General features: G+C 38.9%; 1 protein-coding gene across 1 annotated transcript in view; it reads right to left on the reverse strand.

The window, feature by feature from the left end:
* The window catches only part of gjc2 (gap junction protein gamma 2), a 35,056-nt gene extending 18,305 nt beyond the window's left edge, over positions 1–16,751 (reverse strand). Inside the window, exon 1 of the mRNA XM_079611916.1 lies at positions 16,506–16,751. The gene's annotated coding sequence lies outside the window, so the exon portion shown is untranslated. The remainder of the gene's footprint in view (positions 1–16,505) is intronic.
* Positions 16,752–18,402: the final 1,651 nt, after the last annotated feature.

Raw genomic sequence — 18,402 nt, forward strand, 5'->3', positions numbered from 1 at the left:
TTTGCATGCATACAAAATAAGTCCTCACATTCTTTCTTGTGGTACCCAGTGACACACCTGAATGAAAGGCTCATTATGCTGCTCATTGTCTTCTCAGGTGTGAACCACATCATTATTCATGATCAATCACGCCCCCACACATATTGCCTTTCCAAACAAGACGTGTCGTACAAAATTTAAATCAATGTATTGTTTTTATGTGAATAATTAGGCAGGATTATTTTCAGAAGAAAAAACTCTAGGCGACAACATCCATTAGTCAAAAGTCTTGTGGACACATATTTAGTATGTGTTTTGTGGGCTTATTTCAGAAACTTCATGTTTTAGTTTTTTCAATAACCATGCATAAACATTATTCTCTCAAAAATACAAACATGTACATACATGTTGCTCACATATTATGGTAGCCCTGTTTAAATCTGAAAAAAGCACAAATGTGAGCACAGTCTGTGATGTTGAAGAGATCTCTTCTAAAACTTTAAAGGAGACCGCATTGTGAGAGTGTTTTGTCTCAGAAGACAAGTTTGAGAAGCTTAAAGGGATAGTTCACCCAAAAATGAAAATTCTGTCATCATTTACTCACCCTTAAGTTGTTTCAAACCTGTATGAGTTTCTTTCTTCTGTTGAACACAAAATAAGATATTTTGAAGAGTGTTGGTGACCAGACAGTTGATGGACCCCATTGACTTCCATAGTATCTTTTTTTCCTACTATGGAAGTCAATGGGGACCATCAACTGTCTTGTCACCAACATTCTTCAAAATATCTTCTTTTGTGTTATAAAGAAGAAAGAAACTCATACAGGTTTGAAACAACTTAAGGGTGAGTAAATGATGACAGAATTTTCATTTTTGGGTGAACTTTCCCTTTAAGAAAAAGTCTCCATTTGATGTTAAAGTAACCTCATATTTGTCTAGGAGAAACGTTTAAGATGTTAAAGAGATCTCATTTTATTTTTATTTTCTCTGTCTTATTTACAACATGATAATGTGTAGCCGCTGCGCTGGACTACTGCATCTTATGAGGCAGCGGCTTAAACGTAGGAGGGTGGTATGCGTGGCTTTATTCCACGCCGTCATCTCCGAGGTTTCGAAACGTCTCCGTTATATTGTTATTTTCTGCTCGTCCGGCACTTTGCAACAACACAACCTTGTTTTTGCAATTACTTTCAGCATGTTTCCTATAAACAACGTCTGAAGTTCATGTTTTACGTGGCATGAGAAAGTCACATAAACCATGTGAAATCTGATCAAGATTTGAAAGATTTGAATAGGATTTCAAACCACTTTAACTTGCTAATACTTCACACTTGCTAAATCTGATCAGATATGCATAAAAAAAAGGATTTGAACTGACAGTCTGAACGTACCCTATGTTTTTGTTGTGAGCACATCGGGTTTTGTTTTGTAATGTACCTTTATTTATATAGCGTATTATACAGTACAGATTGTTTCAAAGCAGTGACTAACATTAAAGTGATAATCATGTAAACAGAATTTAATTCTGCTGTAACATCTCTAAAAAGACAATTTAATTGTTCAGCTGAAAAAAAGTGTGTTGTTCATTCAGTTCAACAAGTAAATGTTAGTAAATGAAGAGATGTCTTATCAATCACAAGTTCAGTATGGCGTACCACAAGGCTCAGTACTAGGACCGCTGCTGTTCACTCTGTACATGCTACCATTAGGAGATATCATTAGGAAACATGGAATTAGCTTTCATTGTTATGCCGACGATACTCAGCTGTATATTTCTGCAAAACCTAACGAAACCTACCAATTCACAAAATTAACGGAATGCATAGCGGATATAAAAAATTGGATGACTAGTAATTTCCTACTACTAAATTCAGAAAAAACAGAGATTCTAATTATTGGACAAAAAACTTCCACACGTAATAATCTAGAATACTGTCTAACACTTGATGGCTGCTCTGTTAAATCTTCGTCGTCGGTTAGGAACCTGTGTGTGCTCTTTGATACCAATCTTTCATTTGAAAGTCATGTGTCTAGTATCTGTAAAACCGCTTTCTTCCATCGTAAAAATGTATCTAAATTACGTCATATGCTCTCAATGAATAATGCAGAACAATTAGTTCATGCGTTTATGACCTCAAGGCTAGATTATTGTAATGCTCTACTGGGTGGTTGCCCTGCACGCTTAATAAACAAACTACAGCTGGTCCAAAACGCAGCAGCTCGAGTTCTTACCAGAACCAGGAAGTATGACCATATTAACCGCCCTGCTCCGAGCCGGTCTCAAACACTGATCCCCCTGTAAGCGAGGCGAGTGCACTAACAATGATACTAAACAACGTATTCTCTAGCAGACGTCAGTGCGACTCTGACTAGCTGGTCAAAACAAAATAATGCTTTACAAAAAATAATGAATGAATGACGTACAAAAAATTAACGTACAGTAATAATTACAAACAAAAGTTTGTTGTAAGTTGCCAACAGCACAGCAGTTCCAGACAAATAATGACACTCAAACCCAGTGTTACTCACGTGTGGAGCAACTTAAAGCAACATCTGTGTCTGTTTTCAGACCTTCCCGCTTAGCTCTCTGCAGCGCTGGAAAGCTTTTCTAAGACAGGTCCTAAAGCTCTTTTCTAATAATAACCCTTCTGTAACGAGGCTAGATGTTGTGGGAAGAAGGAGGCGGGAACCGGCGAACAATCAACCGTCTTTAATAATAAAATAAACAAATACAAAAATGAAAGAATTAGACAGCAGCCCCTCGCGGACGACTGCTGGCCACACAAAACAGAAACACATCAAATTAAATCCAGGCCTGGCCTCTCTCGATCCTCACAGTCGTTGCTCCTCCTTTATGCTTCCGCTCCTCCGTGAGAGATAATCATTCATCATCGTTCATCATTAATCACGCCACCGGTCTCGCGCCGTTCTCTCACGTCCCTTGACCTCGTCCTGCTCGCCACATACCCCCATCGCCCCTCGCAGGCCGGGGGGTACTCTCTCATCTACCGTCACACGCCCCCTAATGCTGATTGGCCACACACATTTGTTGCTGTTGTTCGGATGTCAGTCCGACTAACTTCCAAACAGTGTTTTTCAAAGAACACTTACCCCACCTTGTCCCTAACAAGGCAAGCCAAAAGCGACAGTAGCATGGAGCCACTGTTGTATGTTTATTTTGTTGAAGCATGCTGCACATATTTGCATAGTCGTCTAAACGTGTGGATGTCGGGATGTTCGTTAACAGTGCTGCTAAGGTATTTCAAATTTCTTTTTACCCATAGGCAAAGAACGAAAAAGAACTTTGCAAAGTTATCTTTGTGGGATTCCCAAGATATAGAGCTGAAACATACATCTCTTTTTGACCACTTCATTGAACATAGGACTGAAATCCTCTCTAAAACCTACAGAGTCTGCCTTTAAATATCAAAATCCATCAGATCATTCCTAACAAAAACAAAAATAGCTAGAAGAACTTAAAATCAAACATCATTCAACTGCATTATTCTATATCATGTATGCAACCAATATCTTGGTTCATATCCAGTACACACATAATTCATGCAATTGTTATTAACTATTGAACTATTAACTATTGTTTACTGGAAATGTATCGTGCGAGGTATGATTTTAAATGATATTTCATTTCACGAATGATGATGTATCAAGTCTGTGTAAGATGTATTGTATTCGCATTATAGTAATCATGTCTAAATTATACTGCAAGAGTGGGAAAGTTAGAGACCGTGTGACTGATAAGACAACGCTGATTTATGTGGGGCAATGAGAATATGGTCACACTCCGAACTAAAGACAATTGGTGCGTCCCAATTCGCATACTATCTGTCATAAATAGTATTTAAAAATAGAATTAGTACATCCCAAATCGTAGTATGTTGAACTGAGTGTTCCAAAGATACCCGGATGGTCTACTATTTCCGGTCAGAATCCGAAGTGCAAATCAATGCGCACTTTAACGGCTAATATTGCCCACAACCCATCGCGTGTTGGACGAGGATTTGGTTAGAACTACAAACACGAGTGAAAAGTGTTTTTAAAAAAAACTACAGACATTGAGGTTGTAGAAAGGTTTAGATCAGGGGTCACCAAACTCGGTCCTGGAGGGCCGCTGTCTTGCAGAGTTTAGAAACTCTCTAAACTCTGCAGGACTGCGGCCCTCCATGACCGAGTTTGGTGACCCCTGGTTTAGATAGGATAGGATAGGATAGACTTTATTAATCCCACACTGGGGAAATTCCTTTGTTACAGCAGCTCAAGTAAAATATAAAATATAAAAGTAAAATACAAAAATATAGAGAATGGAAAATAGAATAGACTAAAACTAATTACAAAAATATTAATAAAATAAAACTTCAATATTCACACAATTACCAACCTTATGTAAACAGACAGTCTATAAACACAAATATACAAATAACTATGATGCAAATGAATAAAGGTAACATATTGCACAGTTGAAGTTGACACAAAGTAATAAGTAGATAAATATACATAGTGCAAAATATTGTCCAGTACTACTCAAAATTCAGCAGCAGTTAGCAGTGCTGCATTATGATGTTGCATTAAAGAGTCTAACTGCTACTGGGATGAAGGACCTGCGAAAGCGCTCCGTCTTGCACTGAGGGTGCAGCAGTCTGCAACTGAAGGAGCTGCTCAGGGAGCTCACAATCTCATGTAGGGGGTGAGAGGTGTTGCCCATAATAGATGCCAGCCTGGTTAACATCCTCCTCTCCCCCACCTCCTCTATGGTGTCCAGAGGGCAGACCAGGACAGAGCTAGCCTTCATCACCAGTTTGTTGAGTCTTTTCCTGTCCCTTTCTGTGCTCCCAGCTCCCCAGCAGGCTATGGCATAAAAGATTGCAGACGCCACCACAGAGTCATAAAAAGTTTTTAATAGAGACCTGCACACACCGAAGGAACTCAGCCTCCTCAGCAGGTGGAGACGGCTTTGGCCCTTCTTGTACAGGACTTCTGTGTTTGTGGACCAGTCAAGTTTCTTATTTAGGTGAACCCCCAGGTACTTGTATGTCTCCACCATCTCAATGTCAACACCCTGGATGTTCACCGGTGCAGTACCCGGCGGCCTCCGGCGAAAGTCAACCACCATCTCCTTTGTCTTGCTGGCGTTGATGTGAAGATGGTTTGACTCACACCAGTTGACAAAATCTCCGATGACCTCCCGGTACTCCTAGTCATTCTTCTCTGATACCCTCCCAACAATGGCAGTATCATCAGAGAACTTCTGCATGTGACAGCTGCTTGTGTTATGCCTGAAGTCCGCTGTGTACAGGGTGTAGAGGAAAGGAGCGAGCACTGTCCCCTGTGGTACTCCTGTGCTGCTCATCACCACATCAGACACACAGTCCTGTAGCCTCACATACTGTGGTCTGTCAGTGAGGTAACTGATGGTCCATGTAGACAGGGGTTGGTCAACACCAGCTCCCAATAGCTTCCCCCAGAGCAGCGATGGTTGAATTGTATTGAAAGCACTGGAGAAGTAAAAAAACATGACCCTCACAGTGCTCCCAGTTTTCTCCAGATGTGACAGTGCTCTATGTGAAAGATAGATGATGGCATCCTCCACCCCTATGCCTGGTTGGTAAGCGAACTGTAGGGGGTCCAGTTCTGAGCTCACCACGGTTCTCAGGTGTCGTAGTACAATCCTCTCCAATGTTTTCATTGATAAAGGGGTTTGAGTGATTAAATATCAGTATCTAACTAAAATATTCAATGTTGTCTACATTATATTGCATCTGCAGCAGCATTGTGAACTTTTGTAAAGATAAGTTTAGCCATTAACTTTTAAATGCATCATTTCATTCAAATTGCAAACCAATGAGGAGAGTCTCCGCATGAAAGACCCACGACTGGCAGATGTAGTGCTACTACATTTCTCTCCGAAATGGTAGGAAATTAAATTACAATTTAGTTACAAGAATGATTGACAGGACAGTTTACGGTGACAGGATGCACGTGACAGATCTGTCCGTTAAAGATGACGAAGTAGTATTTCCCAAAGCTTGGCTACTCTTTTGCTACACACTGAAAAGTATGTACTTTTTCTTCACAAAAAGAGTACATACTTTTAGGGCATAGTGTAAGTAGGCGAATTGGGACGCAGCAAATGAGTCTCATTCTCAATTGCATGGATTATTCATGATTATACGCACAGGAGAATTCTCACAAAAAGTTTACACCTAATTCACAAAACATGCATACGCACATGGATTTGTTCCTAACCTTGTCTAAACTTTAATGAATTTGGAGAATTCTAAATGAGCCATCACATACACTAGGTTAGTATTTTAAAGTCCATGAAAGAGGTGTACTGGACGGATAACTGCACAGAGCACACAAGCAACAGAGAACCGGCAAACAACGATCTGACACTGAGCATGACAAACACAGAACTACATATAGGACTCATAAACGAGACACACCTGCGACTGACCTGATTGCTCATCAGCACAGCTGACGCTGATAGGCAATCATATCAGAGCAGTACACACAGAATGAACAAGCAAACCGTGACACAAGGGTTTTCCGCACACCCTTTCCTTTCGTCGCCCTCAGCAAACATGAGGCTCTCTAAAGATGTTATGGGTGCTGGGATTAAAAGGGACCCAAGAGCAGATTAGAAGATAACTCAATTTATTGTCCAAAAAGCAAAGAAAAGAAACAAAACACAAATATAAATGGCAGCTGAGCCACCAAGCAAATGGCAGGACAGAGGCGAAATCCAAGGGGCAAGCAGGGGTCAAAACCAGAGGAAGATCCACAGCCCCGGGTGTAGAGCCAAGTCAATAGTCAAAAACAAGGGCAGATTGAGTACAGGGACCGGGCAAATCAGAGGGAAAAAACTAGATTAAATAAACAGACAAGGCATGCAAGCTAGGCACAGCTAGAACAAGACTGGTTTTTAGGACAGTAGTGAAACGGACAGTAACCAAGACACACTGACGGAGAAGCAAAAAAAGAGAGAAGCATAAGTAGTGGAGAAAATCAATGCAAAATGGGAGACGTGTGTGTGTGTGTGTGTGTGTGGGTGGAGAGCACTAGCACTGATTAGAATGAGGTGCAGCTGTGATGGGAATGGGAGAGTGAGAGAAACTGACAACTAAGGCCCTGTCCCAAATGGCACACTTCTTATGCACTTTCGGTCTTGTGGACTTACAATGGCTGCCGCGTGTCCGTGAGACCGTAGGGTGTGCCATTTGTCCTTTTAGCTCTCAGAAGGGTGCTTGTGAGCGCCCCCTCTGCGGTCGGTTCTTTCACTCTTGCCGAGCCCGCACTGATGCAGTGCTTCAGTGCTTTCCGACTGTCAAAGCAGCGTCACGTCACGAAAGTGCGGACTCAGAGGAAGACCGCGAGTGCTTAGGGTGCCCTTTGGGACAGGGCCTAAGACACAAAACAAACACAACGGAAAGGCTGATGATCAAACCAGAGTCCTGACAAAAGTTGCGCTGAGAGAACACGCAGTAAGATCCCAGAGCAATGCAAGTGTCCCATCCTCAAAACAAGTTAAAGTGCCCCTATTATGCTATTTTAAAGTGTCCTATTTTTGTTTTGGAGCTCTCCTACAACAGGTTTACATACATCAAAGGTCAAAAAACTGTTTGATTTTCTCATAATAAACATTGCACATCACCACATTTTTCAATGATTCTCAAACGACTCCATGGATGAATCAATCTCTCTAAATCCCTCCTTCCCACGAGCTACTCTGCACTGATTGGCCAGACAGCTCAGTCTGTTGTGATTGGTCTACCGTGCACAGCGCATGTCGAAAACAAAAACCAGAGAATGTCTAATATGGGGAGAGCTGCCACTCTCAGTAAACTTCCGGCATCTGAACTGGTTGCAGTTCCACTCTGGTTCCATATGAGGGCGCTCACTGGACAAGTATAGAATGAATGGAGGTTTATGGAGGTATACCCCTCAAAATTTTCTCAGGATATAATTTTTTGTCTAGTAATTTGAATGTTGTATTCGAAAGGAGATGAAAAGAAATTTCACATTGCTGGGTGTTAGATTTCACTTTAGTGTTAGAGTCACTTATTTGCTTTAAAAAGTCTTTTAAAATGTAAATCACGTCATACACATCGTATGACCAGAGATACTGCTTTACGGCAATCCTTCAGTCACTTTGGTGCTTTCGCGCTCTGCACTTTCACACAACACAGCGGACACAGGTAAACACACAACACACAACACAGCGGACACAGGTAAACACACAACACAGCTGACACAGGTAAACACACAACACACACAGGTAAACACACAACACAGCGGACAGGTAAACACACAACACAGCTGACACAGGTAAACACACAACACAGCTGACACAGGTAAACACACAACACAGCTGACACAGGTAAACACACAACACAGTTGACACAGGTAAACGCACGACACAGCTTACACAGGTAAATACACGTGCTAGAATTCTGGGACATTCTGGTCCCGCTTCGCATGCCACGATGCCATCAAGCGGTATCTCTGGTCGTAATCAGTCCTTCACTGACCAATCAGCGTTCATTAGCAGAATGCTAGCGTGTTATGGGCAACAACAACTCAACCTGTAAGAAATCGAAAGGACATAAGTACTCGTTCATTCAACTTTCGACCTATAACCCATGTTGAACTTGCAAAACCTACAATCAAATCTGAGATTTCTCAACGGCAATCGGGTGAAAGAGACAAATTTAGCCGTCTAGCTCCATAGACTCCCATTCATTTTGCACTCGAGCGATCGCCCCCAGTGGAACTCTGGTGGAACTACAACCAAAATTCGGTACAATAGGACTTAACAGGGAGTGGCCAGGCTCTCCGTAGACGGGCTCTGACAAAAACGCCCATTGCTTAAAGGAGAACTCCGGCGCAAAATGAACCTTTGGTCTAATTACACATTGTTACCTAGTCAACCGTTATCTGAGATTTGTTTTCACGATTATCGAATGTAAATAGTTGTATCTCTAAAAACAGTTTAGCCTATAACGCTAGTATAACGCTAGTATATAGGGCATAGAGTAATGACAAATAAAAATCGCTTGTTAATACCACTAACAAGGCTCAAAATAGCCCCACACTAACACGGTAGCATAATGAGGGTCCCTACATGCAAACCGAAGCATTGAGAACTTTGACAGTGTCCAGAAAGTTTAATAAGAATATATTTTATACATACAGTCAACTTCGCGTATACAGGCAGAAGCCATCTTTGAAAAACAGTCTCTATCAATCGATCTACGAACCGCCGATCCAAATGCGCTGAACTGTAGAATCTCATATGGTCCAGCGCATTTGGATCGGCGGTTCGTAGATTTTTTAGAATGTTTTTAGAGATAAAACTATTTACATTCGATAATCATGAAAACAAATCTCAGATAACGGTTGACTAGGTAACAATGTGTAATTAGACCAAAGGTTCATTTTGCGCCGGAGTTCTCCTTTAACTGAACCTCAGCTCAACCGAGGCTTCCTACAGCTCAGCAATTGTACACCGTAAACAAAAGACGAACGATGACGTAGATTTTACCACATTGATCTGAGCGCAAGCCCGAAGATGAAACACTGGAACTCGAACCTCCATCGCAAGGACAACTTGAGCAGGACGTTTCTCAGTGATACACTACTCAGTTTGAGGTACATTATGAGATGTTGCAACTGTAATTCCTCACAATAAGCATTAACAAGTGTTACAGCATTATGTCCATCAACAAACCGATGTGTATTTTTTAAATTTATTGTGGTGAACATGTGGGAACTGAATCAATAACGGTCCATACATTAGCCGAGCACTAATGTGAATGATTAAAGTAACAAATATTGGTAAAACAAATCTTGCTCCATCCAGACACAGTTTTAGGTAATAGTTGGCCCACAGCTGATTAGCAGAAGTATTTCAGTAAGACAGTAATAACATGATTTAGCCAGTTGGTAGGAGACCTACACAATATAAAACACAAAACTAAGAATTTTGAACACCGGTAGAAAATATATAGCCTACATCAATAATTAGTCACACTTACAGGTTGTGATTCTGAGGAGCAAGTTGGTCCAAATAAACTGGGTACTGATCAATCTTTCACAAAAAAAAACCTTTAATACAGACACCGTTTACAGACCTCTGATTTGCCAACTGTAGATAACCCGAATCTGTGTGTGTGTGTGTGTGTGTGTGTGTGTGTGTGTGTGTGTGTGTGTGTGTGTGTGTGTGTGTGTGTGTGTGTAAATGTGTGTGTGTGTGTGTGTGTGTGTGTGTGTGTGTGTGTGTGTGTGTGTGTGTGTGTGTGTGTGTGTGTGTGTGTGTGTGTGTGTGTGTGTGTGTAAATGTGTAGAATGAGACCGGATGTCTAACTGATCAGAACAACATCAAGAGTTGCACAAACTGAGGACACAAACAACGCATTGGGTTGCGTTAAGCTGCTAACATCATCATGAAGAAACAAGCCATTTAATTGATCTAGCCTCACTTCTTTCCTTTTCTTTCTGTTTCTTGGTTTCTTTTCTGTTGAGAGTATCATTTTCTAAGTTAAGTTTTGCCAAAAAGCTGCAGTCTATGTCTTTGCTTGCCTCAAACCTCAATATTCAAACACGAGACTCCGCTCATTCATCGGTCAACACACCAACGCTGATTGGCTTCCCATGACGTCACTCCAGATTCACTCACTTAAAACTCATTCTTTCACTCATTCTTTCCTCTCTTTCTTTCTGCAACGTGTATGAATGTGTGGGTTTAAGTGTTAGATATTAGTTTCCGTTTATTAGAATAGTTCAATAAAGTCTTGTTTGTATTTAAAGTAGGGCTGGGAATCGATAAAAAAAAAAACTAATTAATTGCACAATTTGCTGTAATTAATTGCATTTCCCCCAAGCTTGTAATCACCGATATTTAAACGTAGAATCACCTAATCAAATTAAACACAGAAAAAAAGGAACAGAAAATAGCCCTATATTCAAATAATATAAAACATCAATATATCCATATATTATTTTTCATTCAGTTCTATGCAACATACTCAGATTTAACAGATTTTTATTTTATTTTATTTACTAATTATCAAAATAAAGTATAGTCCTACCAAACTATTATTACCAGAGCATGTGATCAGAGCAGGTCATTTTACCATTGTATACCAGCTCAGTAGGCTATTGCAAACAGAAGTCTACAACTGAGAAATTTCACGTTATTTGAGCGGACTTTGCTTTTCCAGTGCGTGATGAGTACATGATTTTTGGGTCGTGAACGACAGAGCAGAGCAGAGCAGCACAAACACTGAGCGGAACATTGAGCAGAGAGTGCAGCGCGGCCACACACACACACGGAGCAGAGAGCGCGGCGCACACACGGAACGGAAAAGACCCGCTCGTGAAACTTGATCGCTGAACACGGAGGGGCGGGGCGGCATATTTTCGGCTTATATTTCTGGTCTTTTTTCTCTTTCGGCCTAAAACTGAAAATGCCATTTTCGGCCGATGATTTTGAAAATTTGGTGCATCCAGCTTCTATTGTATTTGAATTTAGCTTTGCTAATTGTAGTCTACACAGCATCTTTGTTTTGTCAAACGTGCCATCAGGCAACTTTTTAAATGCAAACATTCCTCCTAAAACACGACAAGGTGACTTGGTACGGCACACTCGCAGCCGCAACAGGAAGTCATTAAATGGAGGCAAAAAAGGTGCTGAATTTGTCAATTGCGTTATTTTTTTTAATGCGTTAAACATCTCAAATTAATCGCAAAGATTAAATTCCCCCAGCCCTAATTTAAAGAGAAGTGTCTTCTGGTATGTGTTTAAAAATATAATCTGCTGATATTGTTGTTGTGCTAATAATAGTTTTCACTATATTGCGGATATTAAAGCTACACTGTGTATCTTTTTTAGTTTATTCTTAGCTAAAAACACTTAGTTCTTTCAAAAATATATGTGCTCATTAATGTATATTTACTTCGTTCAAGTAATAAAGTATTCTCGTGAGTGTATAATATGCCATTGAAAATGCATACGGGTGAGGGGTTCGAATGCCGGTCGCCATGTTGCCCCTCCATCTTGAAAGTACATTAGCCAAAGAGGGACATACCCGTTAATTCAAGCTTCGCCTTTCGCGTTTTAACACTCGATGGGTGCCACGGTGCGTGTCGAATATGAAGAGGGGGATTGCTTGAGACTGCTATATAAAAACCTGAAAGCCTTTTTGAAAGTCTGTTGCTGATGGAGGATCACTCTTATTCTCGAGGATATGTATCAGAGTCGAGGAAGCGAAAAAGAGAATTAAGACGGCAACGCAACAGGCAAATCAACAAGACAAATCAGACGTGAGCACACACACACACACACACACACACAAACTCTCCGCGCACATATTCAAATGAGACGCGAGCACACACACACACACACACACAAACTCTCCGCGCACATATTCATATGAGATGCGACACGCGAGCACACACACACACACAAACTCTCCGCGCACATATTCATATGAGACGCGAGCACACACAGATAATACCTTAAAGATGTGGAAAAATTGATCAAAAGTGTGGGTACATTTCTCCAGGCTCAGAATTTTTTTCAGTAAGGATGCATTAAAGTTATCAAAGGTGACATTCAAACGTGTGTAATGTTACAAAATATTTAGTTTTTAAATAAATGCTTTTCTTTTTAATTTTTTACTCATCAAAGAATCATGAAAAAATTGTATCATAGTTACCTGATAGCTGATGTTTCGTAAAAAATAACGAAAACATATAACTATTATTCATTTTACATAGATGTCATAACCTATATGTTAACTGACAAATTAAATTACTGCAAATTATAATAGTTTTCTAAAGTAACCTCATCACTTGAAGGAACACTCATGGACGAGGTCGAACTGGAAGCCATGTTAATCTTGGACTACATTGGCCACCGTAGGAGTTAAAACGAAATCGGAATTGAGAGGAACAGAAAATAATATTCACTGGATGGTCATATACCTTTTCACCGCTAGATGGGGGTAAAAATTACACAGTGTAGCTTTAACTCCCTGTCATTGACAAAATTTCACAGCTTTCTGTATTATCACTGTTACAAGGTAAGGGCGAGTACTCCTGAACCGGTACATTATCTCCAGATTAAAACAGGCAAAGAAGAAACAGAAACGAGTGATGTTATATGTAAGCAGATACATATGAAAGGTAATGCGATCATCACCAATAAACAGCATATAAATCAAAACAGCCTAATGTTACTGAATGAAATATCGACCAAGGAAGTTCTATAGGACTGTGCAAGATGTGGGGGTGTTGATGGACTTAATCTACTCTATCTATAGTATCATTGTTCAGAATCCAATCTGGATGTAGTTTACTAAATTAACGGAATGCATAGCTGATATAAAAAACATGGATGACTAGTAATTTCATACTAGTTAATTCTGAAAAAAAGAGATTCTAATTATTGGACAGAAAACTTCCTCACGTAATAACCTAGAATACTGTTAACCCTTGATGGCTGCTCTGTCAAGTCCTCGTTGTTGGTTAGGAACCTGGGTGTGCTCTTTGATACCAATCTTTCATTTGAAAGTCACGTGTCTGTAAAACCAAATTTTTTCATCTTAAAAATTTGCTCTGAATGAAAAATGCAGAACAATTAGTTCATACGTTCATGACATCAATCCTGATGTACTTGGTACATCATAAGAAGGATGACGTCTACGCTAATATTCTGCCTGGACACGATGACAATGCAGTCCTGAAGTGTCAACTAGTCTCTCCCCTTTGAAGGTCTTCTTCCCTTCACCTCTATACAAATAAAACGTTGTCAATATAATTCCGGTTTGCGTGACTACGCATACGCAACAAAAATGTCTGTTTTAATCAATTTGTAAGGCCAGACAAGTAGTTTGTTGAGGGTTGATTTGTGAAGAAGGACTACACGCCTTCATATATATATATATGTATATTCAAATGCGCATACCTATGGACTGAACACGTGATGCGCATGTGCGAGCCGTCTGCGTTTTCACAGGTTTGCGTTTTTGAGGTTTGCGCAGAGATAACAGATAATTATTTGCACCTTCGAACCTATTTCAGGGAGTGCGTTCTCGAGACACCAGGCACTGTTTTGTGTGGATGGGTTTTTCTGTTAGAACGGTGTCGTGTTATTCTCCCCTGAGTTACTAATGATCTTCAGAACGGAAGTGAATCAATCAAAACTAACTTTAGCTGGACAATAACTTTATTCTAGAGCTGCTGTAAAGCCTAAACAATCTGTTACGGTAATTTCTATTATCACTGTAAAGCTGCTTTGAAACAATCCGTACTGTTAAAAGCGCTTTATAAATGAAGGTGACTTTGACTTGACTATAAGACTATCCTATTCAAATTATTATGGTAAACAAGTTAGGACAAAAGTAGCTAATCATGGGCAATATACCGGTAGACAAGTTTAACCAGTAGAAATTTGTCAGCCAGTAGAGATTTTGGACTATCGTCTCTGTCGCGGTTACGCACTCACATGACGCTGTGTCGTGCTGCGCCATCATGAAAGCTTATCATTTGCATGTGTTTTTAAGCATTGCTATTTTTAAAACAAGTGATATTAAACCATTGAACCATATGCAGAGAAAGAGAACTAGACGTGCAGCATACGATATATCATGATGATGAATATGCACAATATTATTATCGTGGGCACTTCAAAATACTGTGAATAATTATTCATTATGAATTATTATGTTGTAGTATAACAAAACTTTTTGCAAAACTTATTTCAATATCGTGATTATACCGTGATAAAAGCTTCAGCAATTATCGCAACATAAAAATTTTATATCGTCGCTACAAACTTGACATGTGACATATCAAATTTTATCAGGGAATACGGTATTGTCACGATATTGAAATATGTAGCAAAAAAAAATTGGTCATTCACGATATTGAAATATGTAGCAAAAAAATTGTTCATACTATAACAGGTTTAATTACTTTTTTTCTTACAACAAAAATAATTGAACATTAAAAATACAATAAAGCAGTACACAAACTTTACAAAAAGGTCTCGTTAGTTAATGTTACTTAATGCATTAACTAACATTAACAATAGGTACATTTGTTACAAAAGTTATTAATCATTGTTAACGTTAATTAAAAAAAATACAACTGTTAGTTCATTATAGCTCAGGTTCATTAAATAATAGTTACAACTTTTGACTTTAATAATGTGTTATTAAATTATTATAAAATGCTTTAAAAGTATTTTTCTTTGTCAGCTTATGTTAACTAATTAAATAACTGTTAACTAATTTTAATGTAAAGTGTGACCAAACAATAAAATAAAATAAAACATTTTAAAACGACATTGCCCAGATTAAAATGTTAAAATGTTAAAATTTGAAAAAAAATAGCTATAAAGTCTTAAAAGTATTTTAATATTCGGTGCTGCGATGAACACCATTGAGAATACAAAAATCTGAATGGCTACTTCAAATATTTAAATAATGTTCAGAAACAGAAAGTAGTGCAGCAAATAAAGAAAAGTATTCTTAAAATCCATTCAAATAAATATTTCAAGCCTTTATTTGTTATCATTTTGATGATTATGGCTTACAACTATGAAAACCTTTTCACAATATTCTCATTTTGAATTTGGGGTTTTCATAAGCTGTAAGCCATAATCATCAAAATTATAACAAATAAAGGCTTAAAATATCTCACTTTGCATGTAATGAGTCTATATAATATATTAGTTTCACCTTTTAAGTTGAATTACTGAAATAAATTCACTTTTGCACGATATTCTAATTTTTCGAGTTTCACCTGTATATCGTTGTTGTGAAATTAAATGATTCCGATCGGGATATACGATTTTGTCATTTTGCCCACACCTACTAAAAGTAGTCTGATTATATTAACTTAATTGTGTTATGTAATGGATTACATTACTAACTACAATTTGTGTCATGTAATTTGGAATCAGTAACCGACTACAATTTGTAAGTAATGATCTAGCGACAGTGACTTTTCGAAGAGGGTTTAACTACTTTCCATTTAAAACAGCAACAGTTGGTGTGAATGTCCTTTTGCAGGAGTAGAAGCAGCAGATTTAGCAAAATTTAAATTATGTTTATTAGTACAGAGCATGCATTTAAATAAATTAAAGGGCTATAAATTTTGTGATAAATAAGTAAATAAATGTTGGTTACCGAAATTTCTATGGTAATGGATTATAATGATGTTCATTCATAAGTCATTATGATATTATACTACTGGCTACATTTCACACATTTGTTCATGTACCTTTAAATATGTCTCGTAATCAGGTCACTTAAAACCCATCTTCTACTTGAATAATTGCAAAATGTAACATAACATGAAGAATTACCCAATACAAAGAACCAATGCAACCATTCCTATTACAAAAGTAAGTAAAATAATTGTAGCGTGACGCTCACTTTAAAATAGCTTATATAATTTGCCACTTATACTTGTTACAGACTACAAGAAATACGACATACAGACCTTATGGAGTTGCGCCAAGGAAACACCTTCAGAAGACTCACGCTCCATCCGGTCATAATTTTCCGCAAAACTGCGGTGGCGTCTCAGCATTCCACTTGTGGTGTCCTGTCCACAGTCAAATGGAATTGTGATTTATTATTATCTAAAAGATGCAGCGCACAAGAGACAGACATCTCCACATACCACAAGCCCATTGTGGACAGCTCATGAGAGACCGTCTGTCTCACTCAAGCCTCACACTCATTTCTGAGTCTAGCTTGTTTTGGATACCCACTGTTGAGAGAGGAAGTATAAAGAGGAGGGGGAAAGGCGAGAGAAATAGTTCCTCTGGCTATTGCCCTGGATCAAGGGTTTAAACTCCAAGACTGACTGCTGGGGTGTTCCAGCACAATTATTGTTGTAAATGATCACTCTACAGACATCTTGTAGAACATAGCAGGCGGGTAATAGAGTACGTACTGCTTTTGATCAAGAACTTACTTCGTTAAAAGTGCATTCTATAAAGTATGCATTTGTGTATTATAAAGACAATTTGGAAATACTACAATAAATCTGCCATTTACTCATTCATTGTCATGTGACATAGCCTAGAACTTCAGCCAGAAGTGTATTTTGTTAATCAGATGTGCCCTTTTTAATGTTTCAAACTGGGAATAAAGTGAGTAAAGCACATTCCCCATCTCTGAAGCAGTCAATTAACCCCTTATACAACATTTCACTTTCATCACAATTTTTGTAATACTTTTTCTTAAAATGTGCAATTTTTTTGCCCACATTGATTTCCGACTCTGCAGAGAACTGAATTTTTGAGAGAACTGTGTTCTGTATACTTGAATATGATAATTTTACTTTGCAGCTATTATATATTATTATATGCGTAACTTTCTTAAGGCCCTGTATAAACCCTAACTCCAATGATAAATTGTTGTTCATCATGAATCCAGAAAGACAGAGACAAACTTTAATATCTTTTTGCTTTTAATTTGTTCCGCTTATCACAGCTCTAAAGATGAAAGGCAGTAGTCTAGAGGGAGTGCCCAACCATTGCTTTTGCTATAGATATTCCATGACAGCAATGTATGTTCAGTGAGCAGAAAACTACTGGCGGACTTCAATGGACATGCGTGTCCTTAGAAGCCTCTGTGGGCAGGATGAGCAGCCGACCCATTCAGATGGGCCGTTGGCTTCCATCCTCCAAAGGCCATGCCTCTCTGCCCACTTCCAGCACAGACCATATCACAGATATAGCTGCACCTATCACCCTGTATCCCAAATGGTTTCCCACTGCTAAGCTGGGTTTAGCCTGGTTAGGATGGGAGACCTCCTGGGAAAACCAGTTTGCTGTTGAAAGAGTTTTTACACTTTTTACAGTCGCTAGGACACATTTCTCAATACTTAGGTCTCTTATTCAAAACTTTTCGCACAGTTCTCCTTGCCAACTTTCAGCTTGGCACCGCATGTACAGTTTTTCAGAATTGCCTGCACACTAAAAGTGGTACTGAGTGGTACTTGAGCCCCACTCGGTGAACCCATTCGCTCATACACCTAATTTTCTGCAAAACTCCAAGCACATTATCTGCTTTACACTCAGTTTGCAATTGTAAAACAAACAGAACAAAATGCTAAACACAGCACAGTTATCTACATTAGACACATAATTCAGAACTAACAGCTTTTCACACTGCCATTTAAATGCCACACTCATTTAGCGATTACCCACATCCAGTGATCATGTCTGAAAACACTTATATCTAATTTGTTCAAATTAAAACTCGGTGTTTTGAGAAATAAATAAATTATTACAACCTAGCATTTCTGTTTATAGTGTAAATATACCTAATTTATTCACTTATGCCTCGTTTCCACTGAGCAGTACGGTACGGTACGGGACAGTACG

This window comes from Phoxinus phoxinus (assembly GCF_949152265.1).
Source record: "Phoxinus phoxinus genome assembly, chromosome: 5".
Taxonomy (NCBI): Eukaryota; Metazoa; Chordata; class Actinopteri; order Cypriniformes; family Leuciscidae; genus Phoxinus; species Phoxinus phoxinus.